Below are 25,932 nucleotides of genomic sequence, written 5' to 3'. Positions count from 1 at the left end.
GTGGTTTCCTCCTGTGTGTGCTGCATTGCTTCATGAGCAGTTCAGGGGCCTGTGTGTGGGTGGTGGAGTAGGACACAGGCCACTAAGTACTAGGTAAAGTTCTTGCTATTACAGCTCGAGATCATTCCTGCTGCCTTCACCCCCACTACCCCCCGCATTCTACACTGTCCCATCCTGCACTGACTCATTCACAGACATGCATCAGGGTAATCCTATGCCAGTCCCCTTGCGGGGCATGGGCGGGATAATGACGGTCTTTGAAGGGCAATGGAAAAGGCCTCCAGTTAGAAAAGTCAATGCGGGCCTGACACTTACTCTTTCCCTGCTCTGGCCCTAGGCATCAACTTCTGTGTTCTCATTCTAGGTTAGTCCATACTCTTTAGCCTTAACCTGGTCTTGGGAAGGAGAAGATTCTTTGCCATATTACTTATCTCCTCTTTCTGGAAAAACAAGAAAACCAATTTTCCCCCTTCTGCTTTGAAATATGCTGGGCATTCTGTTTTTCCTTATGTCCTTGATAAAAAGTAAGTGCCCTTTACTGGTGCTGGGCCATGCCTGTTCTTTCATTCCTTTTTTTTCTTTTCTTTTCTTTTCATTTTTATTCCAGCATAGTTAATATACAGTGTTTATTTGTTTCAGGAGTATAATAGAGTGATTCAGTGATTCCCTATATTAGTGCTCAATAAGTGTGCTCTTAATCCCCATCACCTATTTCATTCTGGTAACCATCAATTTGTTCTCCAGAGTTGACAGTCTGTTTTTTGGTTTGTCTCTTTTTTCCCCTCTTTGTTAATTTGTTCATGTGTTTTCTTTCTTTAATTCCACATATGAGTAAAATCATCTGGTATTTGTCTTTCTCTAACTAGCTTAATTTGGTCTCTAGATCCATCCATGTTATTGCAAATGGCAAGATTTCATTTTTTTGTGGCTGAATAGTGTTCCAATGTGTATATATATATATATATATATATATATATATACTGCATCTTTTTTATCCGTTTATCTGTCGATGGACACTTGGGATGCTTCCATAATTTGGCTATTGCAAATAATGATGCAATAAACATCAGGTGCATGTATCCCTTCAAATTAGTGTTTTTATATGGGGTGGGGAGTAAATACAATAGTTTGATTACTGGATCACATGGTAATTCTATTTTTAATTTGTTGAGGAACCTCCATACTGTCTTCCAGAATGGCTGCACCAGTTTGCATTCTCAACAGTGCACAAAGGTTCCTTTTACTCCGTATCCTCACCAACACCTGTTGTTCCTTGTGGTGTTGATTTTAGCCATCCTGACAGGTGTGAAGTGATATCTCATTGTGGTTTTGATTTGCATTTCCCTGACGACAGGTGATGTTGAGCATCTTTTCATGTGTCTGTTGGCCATCTGTATGTCTTTGGGGAAATGTCTGTTCATGTCCTCTGCCCATTTTTAACTGGGTTATTTGGTTTCTTTGGGGCGTTGAGTTGTGTAAGTTCTTTATATATTTTGGATACTAACCTTTTATCGGATATGTCATTTGCAAATATCTTCCCCCATTCAGGAGGTTGTCTTTTAGTTTTTGTTGGTGGTCATACTTGTCCTTTCTTAGTACTGACCAGAGCACCCAGTCCTTTGGAGTGGAAAGAAAGGTCTCACATATAGAGCAAGTGCTCTTGCTAAAGACCTGCCCAAGTTATTGCCAACATATTTCATAAGTAAGACTGCTCTCACAGAAAGACAAAATAAATTTTAAAAATCCTATTTATACTTTGTTAGACTCAATATTTGATATTTCTACATTTTAAATAGGTTCTCTAATTTTGCTTTTTTCCTTCCTAATGGTTTCCATCTTTGTCTCAATCATAAGTTAATGAGAATTACAAGTCTTACCAATAACATACGCTTTCATTTTTTAAATGTCTCTTCATTTTTAGTGACTAATAAGGGCACTGACACTGCACAGACTGAACTGGAGCCCCAATGGTTGTGGCGTCAGGTGGTAGCTATGACATTTCACTCGTCAGCGGGTCCGTGGAAGTCCAAACTCTGTCTGCAAAGGGCGAATGGAGAAGGTCAGTGTATACAGTTCGAAAGTGTGGGTGGTTCAAAAGCCGAATGTACAAAAGTTGAAAATGTTGCCCAGCTCCAACTAGAACGTAAGTGTCTTGCAGACAGGAATGTTGTCCATTTTGTACACAGTGGTATCCCAGTGCCTAGTGCTATCCCAGTACCGTCCTGCACACGGTAGATGCTTCATGCTTTCTGGATTCATGAACTGCCCGTGCTTTGGAATTCTTGCAGCCACTTGTCACATTGTACTGTATATACCAGTATCACATTTAACTTCAAGATTGACAGTATCTTGGAAGCAGAAGGAAGCCTTTTTTCTCTTGCAACATCTACATCATCCATAACTGAGATTCAATAAATGCATATTGACCAGGTAGAAGTACCTTTGTATTGTTGGGAGCTAGCTAGTGATTAAACAGTTTAAAAACAAAATCCCTCACTGGTCATGAGAAAAACCATAGCTCATGCTACAGAAATGGACAATTGCTGAAGCCCCCAGAAGTTTCTCAAGTACTGTGTGGCAGGGAAGTAGATTTCCTGCCCCAGAAATCTGGCAAAAGAATTCACTTGAGGATTTAAGTCTGAGAAAAAAAAGACCCAAGAAAGGAGGCAGAGAAGGGGAGGTCTTTTCCAGGGCCTAGAGATTAAGGCTATTTAGATACCACTTAAGAAAGGAACCAGATGCCAGCCAGGTTTGTGCTTCGGTTTAACCATGTTCTCTGCAAAACTTGCTTATGGGAAGATCAGAAGCTCTGACGATCATTACTGAAGAGGATTCAGAGAAATTATCGTCTACTCCCGGTTGAAGAGAGAACAAGTCCTGATCTTTTTTTGGTGTCAACCTCTACTGAAATGTGCTGTTGTCAAATCAAAAAGGGGATAGATTCGAATTTTACAACTCTGATGAAAGTGAAATAAAAGGAAATCTGTATCATCTTAATCAAAGCATGTGCCACCTGAGTCGGCTCCCTGTCTCGTCCCTTGGCCTTGGTGACTCTCATGTGCTGGAGGTTAAGGGTTTGTTAAAGAAGATGGGTTTTGATTAAGTGTCACATTTAGTGTGATGTGACATGCTCTTTATCATTGCAAGGGAAGATTGGGGGACCAGGGGGAGCTTTATAGCTAGTTCCCAATATAAATTAGGAGTCTTGGGGAATGGGTACTTTGCAGTTGGCCTTGATCTTTCCAGGGCCCAATGAATGTGTGTATGTGAGAGTGTGCACACATGTGTGTGTGTGTGTGTGTGTGTGTGTGTGTGTGCGCGTGTGTGTAGGGATGGCAGAAAAGTCAGTTTTCACGTGCCTGCGCTAATGGGCTGGTTACCCCACTTGGAGTTTGACTTGCAATTGTAACATAAGCCTCCAGCTCTAAATTTGTCCATGTTCTTGATATGGGGCAAAGTTCTCCCTGCCTTTTACTTCTTTGGAATTTCACTGTTGCTTAGGGAAATCTCAAGCATTCATTCATCCCTTTGGGGGGCAGTGACACAAATTTGAGGAGGGAGAAGCGGGAGGAAGCATTCCAAGTGCCACACGCCATTTCTAGCCAGAGGCCATGGCCGTTGCGTCCCCTGACTTCACCTAGAGAAAGGAGAGCAGTCAGAGCCAAATCCTCCTCCCTTCAAATCGAAGATGTGCTCCACACCTAAAGACTCAGATTCTGGCTTAAACTGGAGTAGTGAGAGCACAGTGAAAACGGGGGTACAGTAAATCCCCAGAGTGCTCATGAAGGCAGGGGGTGGGATTGAGGGAGACATCCCAGAAGGAACCATTCCCATCCAAAAGGCACCCCACCCCGCCTCCAGATCAAGTTTTCTAAAATATCACTTGTGGAGCTCCTGGCTGGCTCAGGGGAGCATGCAACTCTCGATCTTGCAGCTGTGAGTTCGAGCCACACATTGGGTATAAGTACTATTTAAACAAATAAACTTAGAAAAAAAAAGACTCTCGTCAAGTCAGAACCCTTCCATAAATACCCTTCCCTTCCCTCCCATTGCCTTTATGCCACAAGAATAAAGGAAATCCATACCCTTTGTTCCAGCATTCAATGCCACACATCCTGGCACTGCCAAATTGGCCTACTTACTGCCTCTCAAATGACTTAGCTTTTATCTTGCAGCATTTGCTTGTCACTCCCCTGTGTGGAATGCCTTTTCTGTTTCTCTCACCTATGGCAAGATGGCGCCCATCTTCCAAACATTGGCTACGGCCCTTTCCTTTTTATGAGGGAGTCACAGCCCACTTGAGACAATGCCTCTTTTTATTCCAAAAATCTGAATGGAGCTTCTACTAAGTGCCCAGAACTGCTCTAGACACCTGGATTAGGTCACAGAACAAGACGAAGACACCTGCCTTCAAGGAGCATGCACCGTAGTCATCAGGAGGATCGTGTGGTAAACTTAAAAGACAACTCAAAAATATTACTTAATGGTAACAGTTACTATGGAGAGAAGAAGAAGAAGAAGAAGAAGAAGAAGAAGAAGAAGAAGAAGAAGAAGAAGAAGAAGAAGAAGAAGAAAACAGAGCAGGGTAAAGGAGATCAGGAGCTCCCACTGTTTGAGGCCAGGGGCTGGCTACAGTATTACAGGATGACCAGGGTGGGTCTCATAGAGGGATGTGTGGACCAAGAAACTAGAGGAAAATCCATAATGTCGAATAACAAATGGAAAGGCCTCCAGGGGCACCTGGGTGGCTCAGCTGGTTGAGTGACTGACTTCGGCTCAGGTCATGATCTCCTGTGAGTTCAAGCCCTGCATGGGGCTCTCTGCTGTCAGCACAGAGCCTGCATTGGATCCTCTGTCCCCCTCTCTCTCCTCCCCTCCCCCGCTTGTGCTCCTGAGCTCGGCTCTCTCTCTCAAAGATAAATAAACGTTTTTTAAAAAAGAAAGAAAGGCCTCCAATGTTTGGTACAACCAGTTCAGGTGACATTAAGGAAGAAGTTAGGCAAGGAATGGAGAAATGCTTAGGTTTTTATTGCTATGTTCAAAAGTAATTTTTTTTAATTAGAAAAATTATTTACTTTTACTCCTTCCCTACATCTTACTGTTCAGGAAACCATCTTACAGACATATCTGCAATAATGTACTGTTCCCACTCTGTTTAAAGGCAAAGCAGCATAGGGAAACACCATCAGCGGTCCAGACTTCTCAGCTTATGGGATCTTGCTTCCTGATTTTACATGAAATCCTGAAACTTAGAAGTGTTTTCTCCAAAAAGGAGAAAACAGGGCATTGTAAAAGAAAAATCACTTTATTCAGTATTACAGTTTTAGAAATGGAATATGTTTTCTTTAAGGAACGAGAAACTTTTTTCTCAACTGTTATTGGTTTGTCAGTATAGGTCAGCAGGAAGAAACATTAACAAGCCTGGCTCTTCAATATCAAGACATCTAGTCCAAGCGATGGTATGCTTTCTTCCTTTTCAGAGATGCTTCTTTTTCTGGTGCTTTCCATCCTTTTCCACGTTTCATATTAGAGGATCAGTACAACCTTTAAAACTTCCTGAACAAGAGCAAATCCATAGCCTCTGATTTCTTCCCAAAAGGCTTTCCAACCCGTGACTGTTCCAGCCACCAAACAAACCAACAGGACACAGAAGAGCCCAATGAGTAGAAGAAATCTCCTGAGCTGTGGGATGTTGGGTGCATTGGATTGGTCCAGCATTATGAAACAGAAACTTCCCCACTATCCATTGTAAACAGGAAGCTGGATGCAAATCCTTCCACACTATATTGGCCATTTACTCCGTAAGCCAAGAAAGCTGCTGGCCTCTGACACCCATGTTCATCAGAGACAGAGCCAACGCTAGGAGGTTCTGCAACAACACCATCAATTGTTCCTCCCACGACGAGGATGTCAGAGGCCACCCACAGGGCTTACACCATGGTGGTCCTGCACCCAGGGCGACCTCTTCAGCTTCAGATTGGGACCGTCCAGCACAAGAACAAGACTTACTAGTTCAAAGTGTCCGTGTTGGTGGTGGCAGGGGCAGCTCTCAGCCTCAGGCCCACATGCCACCTGGAAGCAGCTAAGGTAATTTTTTAGACATTAAAATTACAAAAGCATTAACTGGCGATTGCTTCTTGATATGGAAAAAATAATAAATACACTTCAGAAATTGCAGATACCCCTTTGCTTCATGAAAAAGTCCCTCCCTGTCTTTCTTCCCCTTTCCCTGACTCAGCGATTCTCCTGCTGCTTGGCTTTGACCCTCATCACAGACACTTCCCTGGAGGCTTTCTAATAACCGGCCCCTGGGGGACGCTCTTCCAGCTGCAGTCATACTTGGAGACAACCTAGCTCTGGGATGGAATCTGGAGCCGGGTCTACACGCTTGCACTTCCTTCCCATGAGTCTTTGCGCGAGTTCCTCAACCAACCTGTGTTCGTCTGTAAAATGGGGTCTATCTTAACAGGGTTCTACAGCTCACTTGAGATAATTCTTGCAAAGCATTGGGTATAGGGCCTGGCCTAGAGCTGACCCGCAGATGACTGCTCACCTTTGCACCTCTGGCCTCGGGGAGCTGGGGGTGAGGGAGGGGTGGTTGTGCCTCCTGCCTCCTGTCTCCTGTTAGAGCTTTCTTCCTCTTTCTGCAGGAACCCCGAGAACTTCATAGCCCCTGCTGTCTGTCTCTCATCCACGCTGTCTTCTGCCCAGCCCACAAGTGGTAAGGTTTCTCACAGAGCTCTCTGCCCATACTTCCGAAGCGGGCTCCTCACAGCCACAGCCACAGGCACAGCCACAGCCACAGCACTGACTTCTACCCCACCTCACCCCACCCCACCCCATTTATATTGGTGGCCACCACTCGATTTCTCTATCCCAGCTCCTCTCCTGCACTCCAGACTGGTGTATCCTCGTACTGGGTGCCTCTGCCTACCCAGAGGTTCAAATCTGCCCCACCAGCCCTAGGCTCTACCCCCATCCCTCCATCTCCATCTGGGTCTGTCTTCCCACCCCTCCCCCTTCCTGCTTTGCCTCCTCACCTCCAGGAGTATTCCGGCTGTTAAGAAAGTTCTTTACAAAGTGGCCCCTGCTTTCCGAAAACTCTCAGGGCAATAAATGGAGGCAGATAAGGAAAATCTCAAGAGGAAAGTGGTTTGACTAAAGGAAGCACAGTAGTTAGGTAAGAGGGCAGGAGAGAAGCCTACCTGGCCTGGGGGTCAGCTCCGACTTCCTTAGGAGAGCTTGGGGAGCCAGTGTAAGATGTTTCCCAGGAACAGACCTAAATACATTTTCATTTTGGAGCAGGGCAAAAGTGGGATGGGAGGCCTCTTAAGAGTCGCTATTACCTGAGGGGAGAAATAAAGATTGCTTGGCCCAGGGGACTGTCACTTGTGAAGACCCCACCTTACTTGGAGTCAGGCATAATACCACAGGAGGCACAATTATATTGCCCTTTTTGAGAGATCTCTCATAATTTTGTAGGTTTTTTTTTAATTATATGGCTACCAGAAAAGAATTTAATATATATCAACCATTATTTCTCTCAAAGGCCATAAAGAGTCAGAAAATCTTGAATATAATAAAAATTAAACCTATAAATTGCTCTCCAATTTAATGAAATTTTTATGAAATCAAATGTTAACAATTAAAGGATCTAATTTACATTTTGTAGCCATTGCAATAAAAAATTGTAAATTTTAATTTTGCACTTCCCGTATTTTTGAACCAACAGTCCCCCCCCGCCCAACACCCTCAGATTTCAAGTGTTTTGGTAGGACCTTGGCACACTTGTAGCCCTAGTGATAAGCTTAGGGGTTCTTCCTGGGTCATCAGAACCAAACCTACATCAGCCAGAACGGAGAGTGTAGTGGGCTTCAATATGCTCCCCGCACAGAGGTGACCGTTTTCAATGCTTCCATCCCCCCACAGCCTGCAATGGTGACATTAGGCACCAAAACCCAGACTGGCAGGAGTGTAGGGGATTTGGGAGAAGCAAAGGGCAGCACCCCCTGAGACTGAGTGAAAGGCACATGGCTTACTCTTCAAACATGACTTCCTTGACCAAAGTAATACAGACTCATTGAATAAAATTTGGAAAACACAGGAAAGTAAATATACTGCCCATAGTCCTGTTACCCAGACATGAACATTGATCACTTTTTTATCTTCTCGTGATTTTTTCTGCATAGAGGCGTTCTTTTTTTTTTAAACATAGTTATAGTTGTGCCTATAATTTCACATCCTGCTTTTCTTACTACATTGTGTTTCCTTCTGTCATTGCTCACTTTAGTGTGCTATATAATAAGTGCATAAAATGTCATCACATGGATTTATCAGCGTTTACTGACCTATCGCCCTATAGTTGAACATTTATATTGCTTTCAACATCTTACTCTTATAAATTTTTTGTTATTATAAATGACATTGCAATGCATGTGTGCACATAACCCTTTGTTTAATGTTTATTTATTTATTTCGAGAGAGAGGGAGTGCATGCACACACAAGCAGGGGAAGGGCAGAGAGAGAAGGAGAGAGAAAGAGAGAATCCCAAGCAGGCTCTATGCTGTCAGCACAGAGCCCAACGCGGGGCTTGATCTCACGAACCCTGAGATCATGACCTGAGCCGAAACCAAGAGTTGGTCGCTTAACCTATTGAGCCACCCAGGCACACCCACATAACTCTTTTTTGACATTTAGGATTATTTCTAAAGATAGAGTCTCAGAAGTGGAATTATGCAGCTAGCAAATACAAATGCTTCTAAGATTTTTAAATTCATATTGCCAGATCGCTCCCCAAAGAGGGCTGTATTAATGTGCACTGTCACTAGCAATATGTGAAAATTCCAGCTTTGAGATGGCTTTCCACTGCACTGGCTATTATCACTAATATATGTATATATAATATATAAAGTAAAATATAATATAATATATTATTATAATATAACCTAAGAGGTAGAAAGTGAACTTGTCTTCTTATGTAAAATTTTTGGTGAGGCTTATCATACATTCAGAGAAGTACACAAATCATAAGTGAATTTTTACAAAGTGAAGACTTCTAAGTAACCAGCACCCAGATCAAGAAACTAAACGTTACCAGAACCCCAGAAACACCTGTCATGCCCCCTTTGACCCCTCGTCCCCCATGCGAGGGTAATCACTACCCTGACTTCTCATACCCTAGGTTAGTTTTGGACAGTGGCACTGTTAACAATTTTCATTTTTGTGGTTACTAGAGGAGCTAACCCTTTTTCCACGTATTAGTTGATGAATTGAGTTCCTCTTTTGTAAATTATCTTTTCAAGTTCTTTGTCCAGGAAATAGTTGATTATTAAGCAATCTCCTAATGTCAAGTTTGGCTAAAGTTGGACTGTAGTCATCTGGACGCTGTTCAAAACTGAGGAAGTGTGCGTGTGCGTGTGCGTGTGTGTGTGTGTGTGTGTGTGTGTTTATGCTCCCAGGAGCTCACTCTGACCATACTCTTACTTCATCATGCTTCTTTCCTGTGAGGCAAGGTGGCACCTCTGTAGGGAACACCTGGCAGGGGTAACTTTTCAGTGACAGAGCTGAGCCTAAATAGACTCCGCTGTTCTTTCAGTGTGTGTGGGAGTTACAGAAATAGGTCACTGGACCTTTTTAAAAATAGAACTGACACATTTGGGGAAAGCATTGTTTCTGCTGAGATAGCATACAGTAGGAGATGAAATGATCTCTACAGAGTAGATGAATTTAGACATTTGGTATAAAAAATAAATATCTTTAATGGTAATAACTCACAAGATATATAATGTCTTTCGTAAGAAAGGTCAATAAACATCATTACCTGCACAGCCTACGGAAAGGTTTCCCCTTCGGTTCTAACGTGGGATCTTCTGAGGTGCAAGCAGCAGCTTGCTGGCCCCCGGCCGGCCCCACCTGGCAACAGCTGTTGATGGAAAGAGAAGGGCCACACCGTCAACTGCAGTCAGCATTTGTTCCCCCACCAAAGCCAAGACGTCCTGTCTCAGTGGGTTTGCATTCTCTCCGCTTAAGTTATGAGACAACCCCCTGCTACCCGTGTACCACTATCTGTGCTACAAAACAAGCGGGGACAGCGACAGCTGCCTGAGTGCAGCTCCATTCCAGCCCTTCCAATGGCTTGACCAATTTGTGGCAGGCCAGCCCCACATCTTTGCCCACAGGCTCCCCAAGAGCCGTGTAAGGGCCCAGGTCTGCCCTTGGGGGGCCCTTTTTGGCCCTCTCCTGAGACATCCTCAGTAAGCTCTCTCTGGCACACCCAACCTGCCGGGTTCAGAAGCTCCATGCACTTAGGGGACAGACACTTCTGTCTTCTCCAGGGATTCCCGAGGAGCTGCTGACAGTGCCATGCTTGGGTTCCACTAATGAGACAGGCAAGATGTTGGCCAGAAAAGCAAAGCTTGGGGTTACTACGGGGAGCACACTTTGATTCAGCCCCAAGGAAGGCAAGGAAGGCAAGGAAGACACAGAAGGGGGTTGGTTGTCCCACGAGTGGGGGTGAATGAGAGCAAGGGAGGAGGGGACAGACACCTGTGTTTCAGGAAAGTCTTGGCAGCGGGGGGGAGGGACAGGGCTGATAGTGCCCAGGCAAGGGAGCAGCAGCTGTGAGGGGTGGGTGGTGGCGAGCAGGAGGGGACAGGGGTGTGAGACATTTCTCAGAAGTAGAACACACGGGCAGGACCTGAGGACTTTGACATTGGCACCAAGGGAAAAAGAAAAGTCCCAGATGCAGATGCAGCATTTTCTAACAAGAACACAGCTCCTTTTTGAAGACACGCATCCACCCAATGAGCACATGTTGAGCTCTTGCCTTGTGTCAGATAGTTGTAGACTCTGGGAATGACATGGAATTCCTGCCCCAAAGGTGCTTTCACTCTGCCAGATGGTGGGTGGGCTGTGTAGACAACAAACAAATAAGCAGGGGGAAAAAAAGGATGATTTCCTGCGGTGATAAGTGGTCTTGAAAGATAATTTGTGCTTGGGGGGGGGGGGGGGTTGTGTGATCAGAGAGGACTTTTCTGAGGAAGTGTCATTGGAGTTGATATGAAGGAGCCAGTCAGGGAGAAGAGCCAGGTCAAGAACATTCTAGATAATCAAAATTGCCTCTGCAAAAGGCCCTAAGTAGGAACACATGGCACATTTGAGGAACAGAAAGAAGACCACTGTGGCATGACGAAGAGTTTTACAACACAAACTTGTTTTCTATTTGCTGCAAGGCCACTGCCTTAGAGTTTCATCTTTGGTTTCTAGACACTCCACACCCCTTCTAGACCCTTCTCTCTTTTCTGTCTCCCTCCAGACCAGCTGCAGTAAGAAGTGAGACCAGTAGCTATCAATCCCATCTGGGAGTTGTGGAGGCACTAGAACCAGTTCAGTCTTTGTAGAAACCAAATGGGGAGGAAGTCCTGGGGCCAGCCTGGCTCCTTTTTTCAGGTCCATAATTCTTAACCACTTTTGAACTATGAACCCCTTTAGTCACCTGATACAAGCTGTGAAAAAATACAAGTATGTGAAAAAATTACCTTATAAACAGCAGATTAGCCTATGAATACAAGTCTTATGACCATTGTATCTTCCATAGAGATATATCTATATATGACAAAATGTAACCATAATGATAATAAAAATACATTTGCACAGTGCTTTTTACTTTCCCCACACATTTCCACTTAATATCCTTTTGTCCCATTGACATCCTTGACACATAGGTAGGAAAGGCATTTGTTGTCCCATTTTGCAGATGAGGACACAGTGATAGAAGGCTAAGCAGCATGTGTGTAATAATAGGGCCAGTTGGCTGTAGCTTTGGGACAAGAACCAAGGTCTTGTCACTCCAAGGTCCAGGCTCTCCAAGAACAGGTCATGCAGTGACCATCTTGACTTCTCTTTGACTTCTTTCCCCATGCCCTTACCCCAGGGCCTGGAGACACTCAGAGCAAAGACAATCTTTACACATACAACTCGGCCCACATTGCCCTCCTGGTGAGGAATCATATGGATATGATTCTTCCATAGTGATATGAAAGAAGTGATATTTTCTAACACAGGCAAAGAGGCACCGAGTCTGATTATAGAAGTCAAAATTGTGTGGATGGAGGGGAACTTCCCGCTGGGGCTTCCTTTTGGCCAGTTAAACTTAGCGAGTCATTTCCTTTTTCTTCTGAAGACTTATAGCATTTCCTCCTACAGTCCCACAGAAATGAATCTCAAGGAGTGCCACCTAGTGGCCCGGACTATAAGGATCACCGATTATTTTCCCCTCACCATCCCACCCCCACTCCATGGGGCCACCTTGCTGATCAGAAAATTGGACCCATGCCTCTTACTATCCACCAGGTTAAACACCTGGTGTTTAGAACAGTGTCTAAGTGTCTGTAACTCTCTCCAACCAGGATTCCTTGGGTCAAAAGGAGGCAATGTGGACCTCCTGAAAGAGAAACAGGTGAAAACCCATCAGACTGGTTCAGCTCCGGCCTTCATCACCTCCTTGGCAGAAGGGAAAAGAAGTCTCACTACTGTGCCTCACAGAACAGAGAGAATTAGGATATCAGGATAAATGGAAACCCAGTCCAAATGCAGCCCACCTCCCAAATAATGCTTTCTAATGAAAAATAAAATATCCAGATGCAGTAAAAGAAAATATTAGTAAATTCAGCAGCAGTTTTTAAAACCCTACTTGGGGCACCTGGCTGGCTCAATTGGTAGGGTGTGTGACTCTTGATCTTGGGGTTGTGAGATGAGCCTCATGTTGGGTGTGATTACTTGAAAATCAATCTTTAAAAAAATTATTTTAATAAAAAGAACCCCAAACCCTACAAGTCAAAACCACAATGAGATACCACCTCACACTTGTCAGAATGGCTAAAATTAACAACTCAGGCAATAACAGATGTTAGCGAGGATGCAGAGAAAGGGGAATCCTCTTACACTGTTGGTGGGAATGCAAACCGGTACAGCCACCATGGAAAACAGTATGGAGGATCCTCAAAAAGTTAAAAATAGAACTACCCTAGGATCCAGCAATTGCACTAGTATTTATTTAGTCAAAGGATACAAAAATACAAATTTGAAGGGGTACATGCACCCTGATGTTTATAGCAGTATTATCGACAATAGCCAAACTATGGTAAGAGCCCAAGTGTCCATTGACTTATGAATGGATAAAGAAGATATGGTGTATATATACAATGGAATATTACTCAGCCATCAGAAAGAATGAAATCTTGCCATTGCAATGACACAGATGGAGATAGAGTGTATTATGCTAAGTGAAATAAGTCAGAGTAAAACAAATACCATATGATTTCACTCCTAAGTGGAATTTAGGAAATGAAGTAGATGAACATAGAGGAAGGGGAAAAAAGAGAAAGGGAAGCAAACCATAAGAGGCTCTTAACAATAGAGAACAAGCTGAGGGTTGATGCAGGGAGGTCGGTGGGGGATGGGCTAAATGGGTGATGGGTATTAAGGAGGGCACTTGTTATGATGAGCACTGGGTATTATACGTAAGTGATGAATCACCAAATTGTACTCCTGAAACCAATATTACACTATATGTTAACTAACTAGAATTTAAACTAAAATTTGGGAAAAAAAAAAAAAAAAACCAAAGAAACAAACTCCTGCTCTATGGCAAAAAAAAAAAAAAAAAAAAAAAAAAAAAAAAAAAAAATAGCATGGTGAAAGAAAAACTTTGCCACATTTATCACAGATACAGGCTAATCCATAATATTAGGAATATAAGGAGCATTAAAATATTAAGAAAAAGAGGCCAAAATAAAGGCCATATATGAAAAACCTGCAGCTAACATCATACTCAATGCTAAAAAATAGAGCTTTTCCCCTAAGATCAAGAACAAGACAAGGATATCCACTCTTACCACTTTTATTCAACGTAGTACTAGAAGTCCTAGCCACAGCAATCAGATAAGAAAAAGAAATAAAATGCACCCAAAATGGTTACGGAAGAAGTAAAACTTTCACTATTTGCAGATGACATGATACTGTAAATAGACAACCCTATAGACTCCACCAAAAGACTACAAGAACTGATAAATAAATTCAGTAATGTTGCAAGATACAAAATCAATATACAGAAATCTGTTGCATTTCCGTACACTTACAGTGAAATTGCAGAAAGAGAAATTCAGAAAACAATCCCATTTATAATTGCACCAAAAACAATAAAACACTTAGGAATTAACTTAACCAAGGAGGTGAAAGGCCTATATTCTGAAAACTATAAAACACTGATGAAAGAAACTGAAGAGGACACAAACATATGGAAAGATATTCCACACTCATGGATTGGAAGAACAAATATTGTTAAAATGTCCATACTACCCAAAGCAATTTACAGACTTAATTCAATCCCGACCTAATACTAATTTTTCACAGAACTAGAACAAATAATCCTAAAATTTGTATGGCACCACAAAAGACCATTGAATAGACAAAGCAATCTTGAAGAATCAAGCCCAGATATCAAGATATACTACAAAGCTGTAGTAATCAAAACAGTATGGTACTGGTACAAAAATAGACACATAGAGGCACCTGGATGGTTCAGTTAAGTGTCCGGCTCTTGGTTTCAGCTCAGGTCATGATCTCACAATTAGTGGGATTGAGCCCCGCATCGGGCTCCACACTGATAGCACAGTGCCTGCTTGGGATCCTCTCTCACCCTGTCTCCCAATCTGTCCCCCGTGCGCATGTGCTCTCTCTTTCTCTCTCTCAAATAAACTTAAAAAAATAGACACATAGATCAGTGGAACAGAGCAGAGAGCCCAGAAATAAACCCACAATTATATGGTCAATTAGTCTTCGACAAAGGAGGCAAAAATATGCAATGGGAAAAAGACAGTCTCTTAAACAAATGGTTCTGGGACAACTGGACAGCCACATGCAAAAGAATGAAACTAACCATTTTCTCACACCCTACACACACACACACAGACACACACACACACACACACAAAACCTCAAAATGGATTATGGAGTTAAATATGAAATATGAAACATGAAACCATAAAAATCCTCGGGAGCAGAAGAACTTCTCTGACATCAGCCACAGCAATATTTTTCTAGATATGTCTCCTGAGGTAAGGGAAACAAAAGCAAAAATAAACTATTGGGACTACATCAAAATAAAAACTTCTGCACAGCAAAGAAAACAATCAAGAAAACAAAAAGACAGGGACAATACCTAGCTGGCTCAGTTAGTGGAGCATACAACTCTCGATTTGGGGGTTGTAGGTTTGAGCCACCCTGTCCCATTGGGTATAGAGATTACTTAGAAATAAAATCTCTCTTAAAAAAAAAAAAGAACCTGCTGAATGGAAGAAGATATTTCCAAATGACATATCTGAAAAAGAGTTATATCAAAAATATGTAAAGAACTTACACAACTCAACACCAAGAAAACAAATAATCCAATAAAAAAATAGAAGACATGAACAGACATTTCTCCAAAGAGAAATAGCCAACAGACACAGGAAAAGGTGCTCAACATCACTCTTCATCAGGGAAATGAAAATCAAAACCACCATGAGATGCCACCTCATACCTGTCAGAATGGCTAACATCAAAAACACAAGAAACAGGGGCACCTGGGTGGCTCAGTCGGTTGAGCGGCCAACTTCGGCTCAGGTCGTGATCTCACGGTTTTGAGTTCAAGCCCCGCGTCGGGCTCTGTGCTGACAGCTCGGAGCCTGAAGACTGTCTCGGATTCTGTGTCTCCCTCTCCCTCCACTCACGCTTTGTCTCACTGTCTCTGAAAAATGAATAAACTTAAAAAAATTTAAAACACACACACACACAAGAAACAGCAAGTCTTGGTAAGGATGTGGAGAAAAAGGAACCACTGTTGGTGGGAATGCAAACAGGTGCAGTTTCTAAGGAAAACAGTATGGAGGTTTCTCAATAAATTAAAAATAGAATTACCATATGATCCACTAATTCTAGGTATTTAAACAAAGAATATTAAAAAAACACTAATTTGAAGGGATACATGCAGCCCTATGTTTACATTGTTACTATTACAGCATTATTTGCAATAGTCAAATTACGAAAGCAGCCCAGTGTCCATCAATAGATGAATGAAGAAAATGTGGTACATATATTCACAATGGAATATTAGTCAGCCATAAAAAAGGATGAAATCTTGCCATTTGCAACAACATGGATGGATCTAGAGGGCATAATTCTAAGTGAAATAAGTCAGAGAAAGACAAATACCACATGATTTCACTTATCTGTGGAACCTAAGAAACAAAGAAAAAAAGAGACAAACCAAAAAACAGACTCATAACTATAGAGAACGAACTGATGGTTACTAGAGGGAAGGTGGGGAGGATGTAGATGAGTCTTAAAAATATGAAAAGTTGGGAGGCACCTGACTGGCTCAGTCAGAAGAGCATGTGACTCCTTTTTTTTTTTTTAACGTTTATTTATTTTTGAGACAGAGAGAGACAGAGCATGAACAGGGGAGGGGCAGAGAGAGGGAGACACAGAATCGGAAGCAGGCTCCAGGCTCTGAGCCATCAGCCCAGTGAGCATGTGACTCTTGATCTTGGGGTCATGAGTTTGAGCTCCACATTTGGTGTAAAGATGACTTAAAAAATAAAAAAATTAAAAAAAAAAGATGTATACTTAAAAAAAATTAATAAAAATATGAAAATATATTCAGCTTCTGGGGCACCTGAGTAGCTCAGTTAGTTAAACGTCCAACTTCAGCTCAAATCATGATCTCATGGTTTGTGAGTTCGAGCCCTACGTTGGGCTCTGTGCTGACAGAGCCTGCTTTGCATGTTCTGTATCCTTCTCTCTCTGCCCCTCTCTCACTCTCTCTCTCTCAAAAGTAAATAAATAAACATTAAAAAAAGATATTCAGCTTCACTCATAATGATATAAAGCATATTAGAGCTACATTGACATATTAGTGTTTATCAAATTATCAAAAATTCAGAAGTTTGGTAATATACTCTGTTGGCAAGGCTGTAAGGAAAAGGGCATTCTCAGCGTGCCTGGCTGACTCAGGCAGTAGGGCATGTGACTCTTGATCTCTTGTGAGTTCAAGCCCTGCATCAGGCATGGAGCCTACTTAAAAGTAGGGGGATCCTCATAATCATTGGTGGGAGAGCAGAACGGTACAACCCCTAGGGAGAGAATTTGGAAGGCCTAGCAAGACTACCTATGCATTTACCCTTTGATCCAGCAATTCTAATTCCAGGGATTCACCCTGAAAGTGCAGTGCCACAAACATAAAACAGTATTTTTATAAGGTTCTTCACTGTGAGACATTATTTATAATAACAAAATATTAGAAACAACATAAATGCTGACCCATCAGGATACTAATTGAATAAACTATGAGGACTTCACACAATGGAGTAATATAAAGCCAAAAAAGGGTTGAGGAATATTTCTATGAATTAATATGTGGTGATTTCTAAGATATATTAAGAGAAAAGATAAAGGTGTTCAATACTGTGATACAGCATCTTCCTTTTTTTTTTTTTTTAAGTAATCCCTACACCAATTGTGGGGCTCAAACTCATGATCCTGAGATCAAGACTGGCATGCTCTACCAACTGAGCCAGCCAGGCACCCCTATCATGTTACATTTTGCATAAGAAAAAAAACACAGGAAGAATAAACCAGAAACTAATAAAAACATTGCTTATCGTGGATGGGTGGGAATGGAGTGGAAGGAACTTAAGGATGGGGATAAGACTTCTGAATGTACATTTTTATATATAGTTTTGACTTTTAAACCTTATGAAACTTTTGTAACTTTAGCCCTGTAAGTTAACCCTGTACATTCAGGGGCACCTGGCCGGCTTAGCTGGTGGAGCATGGGACTCTTGATCTTGGGGTGGGGGTTCGAGCCCCATGTTGAGTGTAGAGATTACTTAAAAAAAAAATCTTTAAAAAATAGTTTTCGAAGATTTGAAGAAAGCAAACCCTAAAAACTAAATGCAAATAGAAACAAAGAAATCTGACTGTATATCAAATTGATAATGGAACCACACACACGCACACACACACACACACACACACACACACACACAGATTTCATTTCAATGGTTTGTAAATACTGTCCATGTATACCTTTAGTGGGATCATTCTAAGAACAGACAGAACTGCAAAGAAGTCTTGAATTTTTTTCTTAGAAGGCTTCTTTGAAATGGTATTGGAGTAGTAATTCTGAAACTATTTTGAGTACATTGTAGGATAGAGCAAATGATGAAATACATTGATGCGGTTGGGAATCAGGGTTCTCACTGTGGAGGAAGAGAGATACAGACATGGAATGGGAATGGAAGGAAGAACTCTATGGAGCTGGATTTGAATTGAAATAAATTTCTTTAAAAACTTTTTTTAGGGGTGCCTGGATGGCTCAGTCGGTTAAGTCTCTGACTTCTGTTCAGGTCATGATCTCATGGTTTGTGAGTTAGCGCCCTGAGTCGGGCTCTGTGCTGACAGCTCAGAGCCTGGAGCCTGCTTCTGATTCTGTGTCTCCCTCTCTCTCTGCCCCTCCCCCACTCGTGTTCTGTCTCTGTCTCTCTCAAAACTAAGCAAACATTAAAAAAATTGTTTTAATTAAAAACTCTTTAAATACAGTTTTTAGCTTTGTCCACTAAAGGGGTCTATAAGCAATGATATTCCAGTTGCACTATTCTAGTGGCCAAAACTTGTTTCTGAATGCCATTCTCCACTAAAAGAAACCTTGGAGAGACAGCTGATTCCAGGTCTGGGGCAGGGAAAGTACAGAGTGAGCCAGAAAGTAAGAAAGTGCACAAAGACTGATGCGAATGTATGGGAAGGAGCTCAGCTTAAAGGGACTTCTACTGACCAAATTTGGGATAATTAGTCTATCAGAAAGAAGTTATTATAGTCGATTATTTCACTCAGGTGTCTGTTGGCAGCCTCAGCAGATTCACATCCAAGATCACCCCTGTGGGCCTCTCCACGCAGCTGCCTCACAGCACAGCAGCCGGCTTCCCTCAGGACAAGTGAGGCAAACAGAGAGCTCCCGAAATGAAAACCACCATCTTTTTATAACCTAATTTCGGGAGTGACATTCTATATCTCCCGCCATGTTCCAGTCTTTAGAAGTGAGTCACTAAGTCTAGCCTGCACTCAAGGGGAGGGAGACAAACAGGATATGAATTCCCGGAGCTGGGGACAATTGGGGCCATCCTGCAGGCTGCCTACCAAGTAATCAAACATAATGACATCACCTATAATGGGACAGACTGACATTACATGCCTCCTGAAACAACGGAGTGGTAAATACACAAGGTCACCTATGTAGCATTCCTGGGAAGAAAAGTAAGGGAACAGAGAAATCCAGAACGTGGGACACTCTATAAGAAAATTATTCCGGGGGCACCTGGCTGGTTCAATTGGCAAGGCATACCACTCCTGATCTTAGGGTCAAGAGTTCAAGCCCCATATTGCATGTAGAGCTTACATGAAAAAACAATTTTATCTTTTTTTTTTCTTTAACGTTTATTATTGGGAGACAGAGAGAGACAGAGCATGAGCAGGGGAGGGGGAGAGAGAGAGGGAGACACAGAATCTGAAGCAAGTTCCAGGCTCTGAGCTGTCAGCACAGAGTCCGATGTGGGGCTCGAACTCACAAACCATGAGATCGTGACCTGAGTCAGATGCTTAACTGACTGAGCCACCCAGGCGCCCCAATTTTTTTTTTAATTTTAAGAAAATTAGTCTAAATTCAAAAATATCAGGATCATGAAAAAGAAGAAAACGTCAAATTGAGGTTACAGGAGACTAAGGAGAAAAGATAACTCAATGAAATCTGTGATCCTTCATCAGATCCTGATGAAATCAAAAACAGCTATAAAATGCTGTTTCTGAACTAATTAGGGGATTTGGATAAAGACTACTTTAATGATCAAGTATATGTGAAATTTGTAGGTGTGATCATGGTGCTGTGGTTATGGAGGAAAACCTAACAGAAACATGCTGACATATTTAGAAGTCAAGTGCCATAATATCTGCAAGGTAAGCAGTTTAGCAAAAAAGCCAAAAACCGAAAAATCCCAACCCCCTAACAGAAATACCTGTATAAGGGCACATGGGTATTTGCCATATGAAAGATACACTCATGTTCCTTCTCCTACTCTTTCAACTTTCCTCTAGGTTTGAAGTCTTGCACATAAAAGTTTACAAAGGTGGGAGGTACGGGTTGGTTATCAGGACCCTTGGTATTTGCCAGGCCATCCTGGAGATTCCAAGGAACCCATGAGGGCCATAAAGGTCTCTGTGGTGCTCAGTGTACATGCTGGGGATTCTGTGAGTCAGCCCTCACTCCATCGCGCAGGGTCCAAAGATGATGGGGGGGAGTCAGACCTGAATTGTAATCCTTGCTCTGTCTCTTCCTGGCTGTGTGTCTTGAGGCAAGTTACTAAATGCCTCTGACCTCATTTGTAAAAAGAGAGATCAGGACCCCGAGATCAAGAGCCGTATGCTCTTCTGACTGAGCCAGCCGGGTGCCTCCCATCTTTTGTTGTGATGTGCTCAATAAATAATACTTCCCAATCCCACCTCCCAAACTGCCAAATCATTCATTCATTCATTCAACAACCATGCATTGTTACTCCCTGCAAGGGCAAGGGGTATACATGTGAATTCAGTTACTCCAGGGAACTCGTGATCAAACGGGGGGGGGGGGGGTGTGGGGGTGGGAATACACTGGTAAATTCTAAAAGTGCTAAGGCTGTGACAGAAACACTGGCGTCCCGAGGGGGAGGGGCTGCCGCAGAAGCCCCCCGGAGGTGGGCTTGGTGGCCTGAATGGGGGATGAGGGAGGAGAGGGAGCCGTACTGAGAGGCCCCAGGGGCAAAGGCAGAGAAGACTGGAAGAGAGTCTGGCTGAGTGGACAGGGCCAGGTCGGACACTGGTTGGGGAGGCCACGGGAGCAGTGTGGGCCCTGGTCTCAGAAGTAATGGGGCGCAGTAGGCCGCGATGTTTGGTTCAGAAAACATACCAGGGCTCAGCTATCTGAGGTTGGTTTTAAAACACTGGAGGGAGGAGAGTTCTCCAATAAAAAGAAAAAAAAATTTAATAAAAAAACACTTGAATTAATAAACAAATAGAAGGAAGTAACAGACCCTAAGCTTTCCCCTGTTGCCCTCCTCCCTGAAGGGGAGGAGGGAGGCACGGATGGGGGACGAGGTCTGGCAATAGGGCTTGCCTGCTTCTGTGAAGGGAGAGAGTGACTACCAAAGAGTAAGTAAGGCTCATCTATCACCTGCTATCACCATCTCCTCATCCAGTTTCTGTCCCCACGCACATAAAACTATGAGGTCCACCCACCACCCCATCTCTGCTTTCCAAATCACGTATTTCTGGAATGCATTAATTTTTTTCCCCTTGCTGGGGAGGCACGGAGGCCCCCCACCCTGTGCCAGCACACCAGGCACTGAGAACTCCGGGGTCCCTGCCCCAGTGGGCCCCCCAGGGCCCCGCTGCTGGGCTGAAGGGGTGGTCGAGGCGGCTGGGTGGGAGCACTGAGCCTGGCTGGGTACGCAGACGCAGAAGGAAGCTTCTCGCCTAATTCCAAATCATTTTTCTAAGAACAAAAACTATGTACAAATGAATATTTCCATCTTTATTTCAAATTCTAGGTTTCAACTGCAATATTAATGCTACTCCACAGTGTAATTTACTTGTAATAATATATCATTATTTCCATTTTACAGTTCTCTTCTTAAAGTAGTAAAGCAAATGTTTAAAACAGCACAAATCCGCAGCCCCACAATTCTCCATTCAGGCTCAGAATTTGTGCTCTCCTTTCAGAATTGCACATAATTGAAAACAATGAAAACCCCCGATGTGCTAAATGCTCTAGTCATTAAAGCATTTTTTTACTTTGGAATAAAAGACGATTCTTGTGGTTATAGTTATTATTTATTTATTTATTTTTAGAAGCCCCAAACAAGCTGCTTCCTGTTCCCAGACTGACATCTGCTGGGGATGTCAGGCTGACCGGCTTCCCGGGCAGGCCCGCAGCCGGCTGCCACTCCTCCCAGCCTCGGGGGGCAGGGGACCGCACCAGGCGGCCAGGGCCCCACCTGCAGTCCAGGGCCAGAATGGCCTCTGCAGGCCAGTATCCAGGGTCGGCAACCTGCCCCAGGTACCCAGTTTCTCTCCTGCTTCCAGCAGCTGGGTTAAGCGCCAGAATAGCATTGGCTTGGTCTCCAGTGTTGAATCAGGCAAGAGGCTGGTAGACAGGAGAGAGTTTGGGGGGCAAAATCAGGCACATGGGCAGGATGATTGTCATCTGCGTGCAAACAGGCCTGCAGACTCTGGAGAAGCCCACGCTGTTTCTTTGCTTTCTCTGGGACGTCTCCATGTGCATCTTTCTTTTTCTTTTTTCTTTTTTGGTACTGGTTCCTTTGCCTTTGATACAACAGCTCCCCTTTAGGCAGCCCTGGGAATCGGGAATCAGGCCCTGTAGGGGAGGGTCTCCGTCCTTTGTGAATTAGATTTCAACGCCCCTTGGCCTCACGGTTAACAACCAGGAACGAAGCTTCCTTTTCCACCCAGAATGAGGGGCTCCCTGCCTGTTTCCCAATTTGTAGGAAGCCTGGTCTCCTCCCTCTCCTCCACAGTTTAAATCACCGAGCCGGTGGGGGTGGGGACCTGAGGGGCTGGGGCAACAGAGGGTTCTTTTCTCTCTCCTGGAGAGATCTTCCAGCTCCAGGGCCCCTTTATGATCTGTGTCTCTGGCTCTGAGCTCTGGCTTCTGGCCCCATGAAGGACATTTTCCCTAAGGTGACTTAGGCCCCCTCAAAGTCAGCATCCTGCCCCAGCCAGACCTCTAACACACCTCCTACATACCCCGGCCCTGCCCCAGCACCTCCAGTGGGGACTTTGAGCCCTCCCACCCTCCCATATCCGTCCTACATCTGTCCCTTCATGACCACCAACATTTCCTTCCCCCTGCCCGACTTCTTCTACTCCTGCCAAACTGCTCATCTCTGCACCAGGATGAAGGCACCCCCAAGCCCACTTACACACCTCTAATCAAACCTCATCGTCTACAGAAAAAGCCCAAGGCCCTTGGCCTGACCCAGCCCAGACCCAGCCAAGATCTCCCAAGGCCCAGGGCTGCCCTGGGATGACTTCAGGCAGGATGACGGGGAGGCATTAGAAGATGGGGTGCCTACATGAGAACAGTGAGTTTGCTTTTTACTCTCATTTCTCAGTGTCAAGGAAAAAAGTCCGGTTTGGTGTTAGTCACCTTGTTTGTTGGCTCATTTTATAAACTTTTAACTTAGAATCGTTTTAGATTTCCAGAGAAGTTGCAAGAATATCACACGGAGCTCCTGGACTCCCTGCTCCCAGTTCTCCCACTGTTAACGTTGCCAGGGGAGGCCGTCAACACCTCCCTGTGACTCTCCCTTTCAACAAGAGCCCTTCTGCAGCCACAGCAGGGAGGGTGAGCTGGACGCTAATCACATTGCTTCGTTTGCAATGAATATCTTTTCTGTTACCTTTTATTTCCAGCAAGTGATACTACTCACCCACGTTCTGAATTCCAAAAAGCTCTGAAAAAAAATGAAAGGTTTTTTTGTAAGTTTGGAGCCAAAGCTGATTTGAGGCAATCTATAAATAGTCTTTATGCTGCTTGGTGTAAATATTCATACATTTCTCTGCAGAAATATTCATTCATTCTTTGGCCCTCTGGGGATGTTAAGTGATGTTGCATATATGCACTCTATCACCTTTTGAAATCAGAAAAAAAAAAATGTGAATTCTGGAACACATCTGGCACCAGGGGCTTATCGTGGGCTTACCATTTACGGTTACGATATAAAGTTTCTTTTGAAAACAAATTTATGTAAAAAGAGCAAGTCATTTCAAGAGAAACAGTAAGTAAATTGTGAGTACAGGTGACCTGTACTTTTAAGCTCCTCTTTCACTTTTTCCTACCTCCTCATAGAAGCATATGGGCGCTAAACAGAAAACAAAGAATCTGCAAGGCCTTCAAGATCTGGTCCAAACACCCCGGGTGGTCTTCATCTGTGCTCTGGCCCCACTCTCCCCACCACCCCCCAGCCTTATCTCAGTGCCCTCAACATGCCAGACTTACTCAGGCCTCCAGGCCTCACACAGTCTGTTCCATCCCCTTTCCCCACCTCTTTCCCTGGCAAACTCCCTGCCCTTCTACCAAACTCAGCCCAGATGCCACCTTGTGCAGGAAGCCTTTCCTGGTTGCACCCGGTCTTGATTCGGTGCCATCCTGTGTGGTCCCAGGGGACATAGTACCCCGGGGAAGGAAGCAGTCTTAGTTTGACTCCAGTCTGACTCGGCCCCTTTCGGTTGGGTGGTTTGGTCACTTAATTACACTCACCAACATTAATCAGTGGGATCAGTCATGATAGCTGCTATTTGCTACCTACAAATTCATTTCATCCTCACAAGCCTGAGAGAGAGAAACTGTTCTGATTTCTATTTAACATATGAAGAACTGAGACCCAGAGAAGTTAAGTTCCTTTCCCAAGGTCACGGTAGGCAGGGGTGGCACGGATTTCTTCCTCCATCCCTCTTGATCCCCACCATAGAGCAGCTAGAAATGTACTTACATCACAGGGCTGCCGGGAGGGAAAAATGGGATAAGCTTGGCCAGGTGCTGTGCCTCATTTCACAGGCTACTTCTGGACAGTGGGTACCCCAGACACAGGGCACTTACGTGCTTCTGAGGATAGCCCAACCCAAGGGCCTACAAGCTGTTGCTCTTTGCTGCTCCTCTTGGCTTTCTCATCTCCTCACTGGAATCTTCCTGCCCAAGCCCACGCTGGGTGGGGCCTCCCCACAGCTTTATGCTGTAATCAGTATTTACAACTCTGGCCTCTCCCTCTGAGCTCAGCAGAAAAAAATGTGTCTTTTATTTAGCACCCTGCACAGGATCTGAACCAAAAGAGTTTTGTAAAGAAATGCAAAGAAAAAATGATGAAGTAAACGTATGGATGGATAAATGGATGAGCAGATGGACAGATACATGGATGAAATTAACAACGAATGGATGCATTTTTGTCCTTAGAATTTCAAACGCATTTGACATACCATGACTAAAGCAGAATGAAAAATAACATTATCCAGATAACACTCTTAAGCAGATGTACAGAGGCTGAAGAAAAAAGGAAAGAAAACAACCTGTCACATTGCATTGCGCTGTATGTCTGCATTTCTAGTAAAATAATGTGGTAGTAACATTCGACCCTTATGATTCTCACTTGAGATGGGAAGCCGGGAAGGGGACAACTGGCATTTATGATAAAGTTAAGACACTTCGGCTGTCATTGAATAAATGTGGTGGCATAACAACACTGAGAAGTGAATCTGAGAGGGGCGCCTGCGTGCCTCGGTCGGTTGAGTGTCCGACTCTTGGTTTCAGCTCAGGTCATGATCTCATGGTTCATGGGTTTGAGCCCCACTTGGGGCTCTGTGCTGACAGCACGGAGCCTGCTTGGGATTCTCCCTCTCTCCCTGGCTCTCTGCCCCGCCCCCACTCGTGCTGTCTCTGTCTCTCTCAAAATAAATAAATAAACTTAAAAAAAAAAAAAAAAAGCAGATCTGAGGCAAGATCTTGAAAGGGGCCAGGCCACGCAGGCCCAGCTGTGATGACAGCCACCCTTGAGCACATGGAACAACTATGTAGATGACCAAACGTGACCCAAGACAGATGGCCTGCATTTCAAAGGTGACAAAGGGATGCAATGTCATTGATATTCAATTTATTAGACTACTGCCCCTTATCTGTTTTCTTCTAACTCTGGCAGTGGAAGGATAATATATGCATTAATGAGTGCAGTTTTTAAAGGTACAAGTGTCTAATTATGGGATAAGAGGAATTACTTAGCTGCAGAGTGCAGAAAAGT

The 25,932-nt window shown here is 43.7% G+C and overlaps 1 long non-coding RNA gene across 2 annotated transcripts in view; it reads right to left on the bottom strand.

The window, feature by feature from the left end:
* Positions 1–25,570, bottom strand: part of LOC109273209 (uncharacterized) — a 35,788-nt gene extending 10,218 nt beyond the window's left edge. Inside the window, exons 1-3 of one of the 2 annotated variants that reach the window (XR_002082923.2) lie at positions 24,637–25,570; positions 9,822–9,923; positions 7,022–7,346 (exon numbers count right to left, since the gene is read on the bottom strand). This is a non-coding gene — a long non-coding RNA (uncharacterized LOC109273209). Of the gene's footprint in view, positions 1–7,021; positions 7,347–9,821; positions 9,924–24,636 lie in introns of those variants that run through there. The other variant, XR_002082920.2, reaches the window with a different exon arrangement.
* Between the last annotated feature and the right edge of the window lie 362 nt (positions 25,571–25,932).

The sequence above is a fragment of the Panthera pardus genome, unplaced genomic scaffold, assembly GCF_024362965.1.
Source record: "Panthera pardus isolate Hobbes unplaced genomic scaffold, ASM2436296v1 HiC_scaffold_10, whole genome shotgun sequence".
Classification (NCBI taxonomy): domain Eukaryota; kingdom Metazoa; phylum Chordata; class Mammalia; order Carnivora; family Felidae; genus Panthera; species Panthera pardus.
Note: the sequence above shows the minus strand (reverse complement) of the source record. Positions and strands in the feature narration are given on the sequence as shown.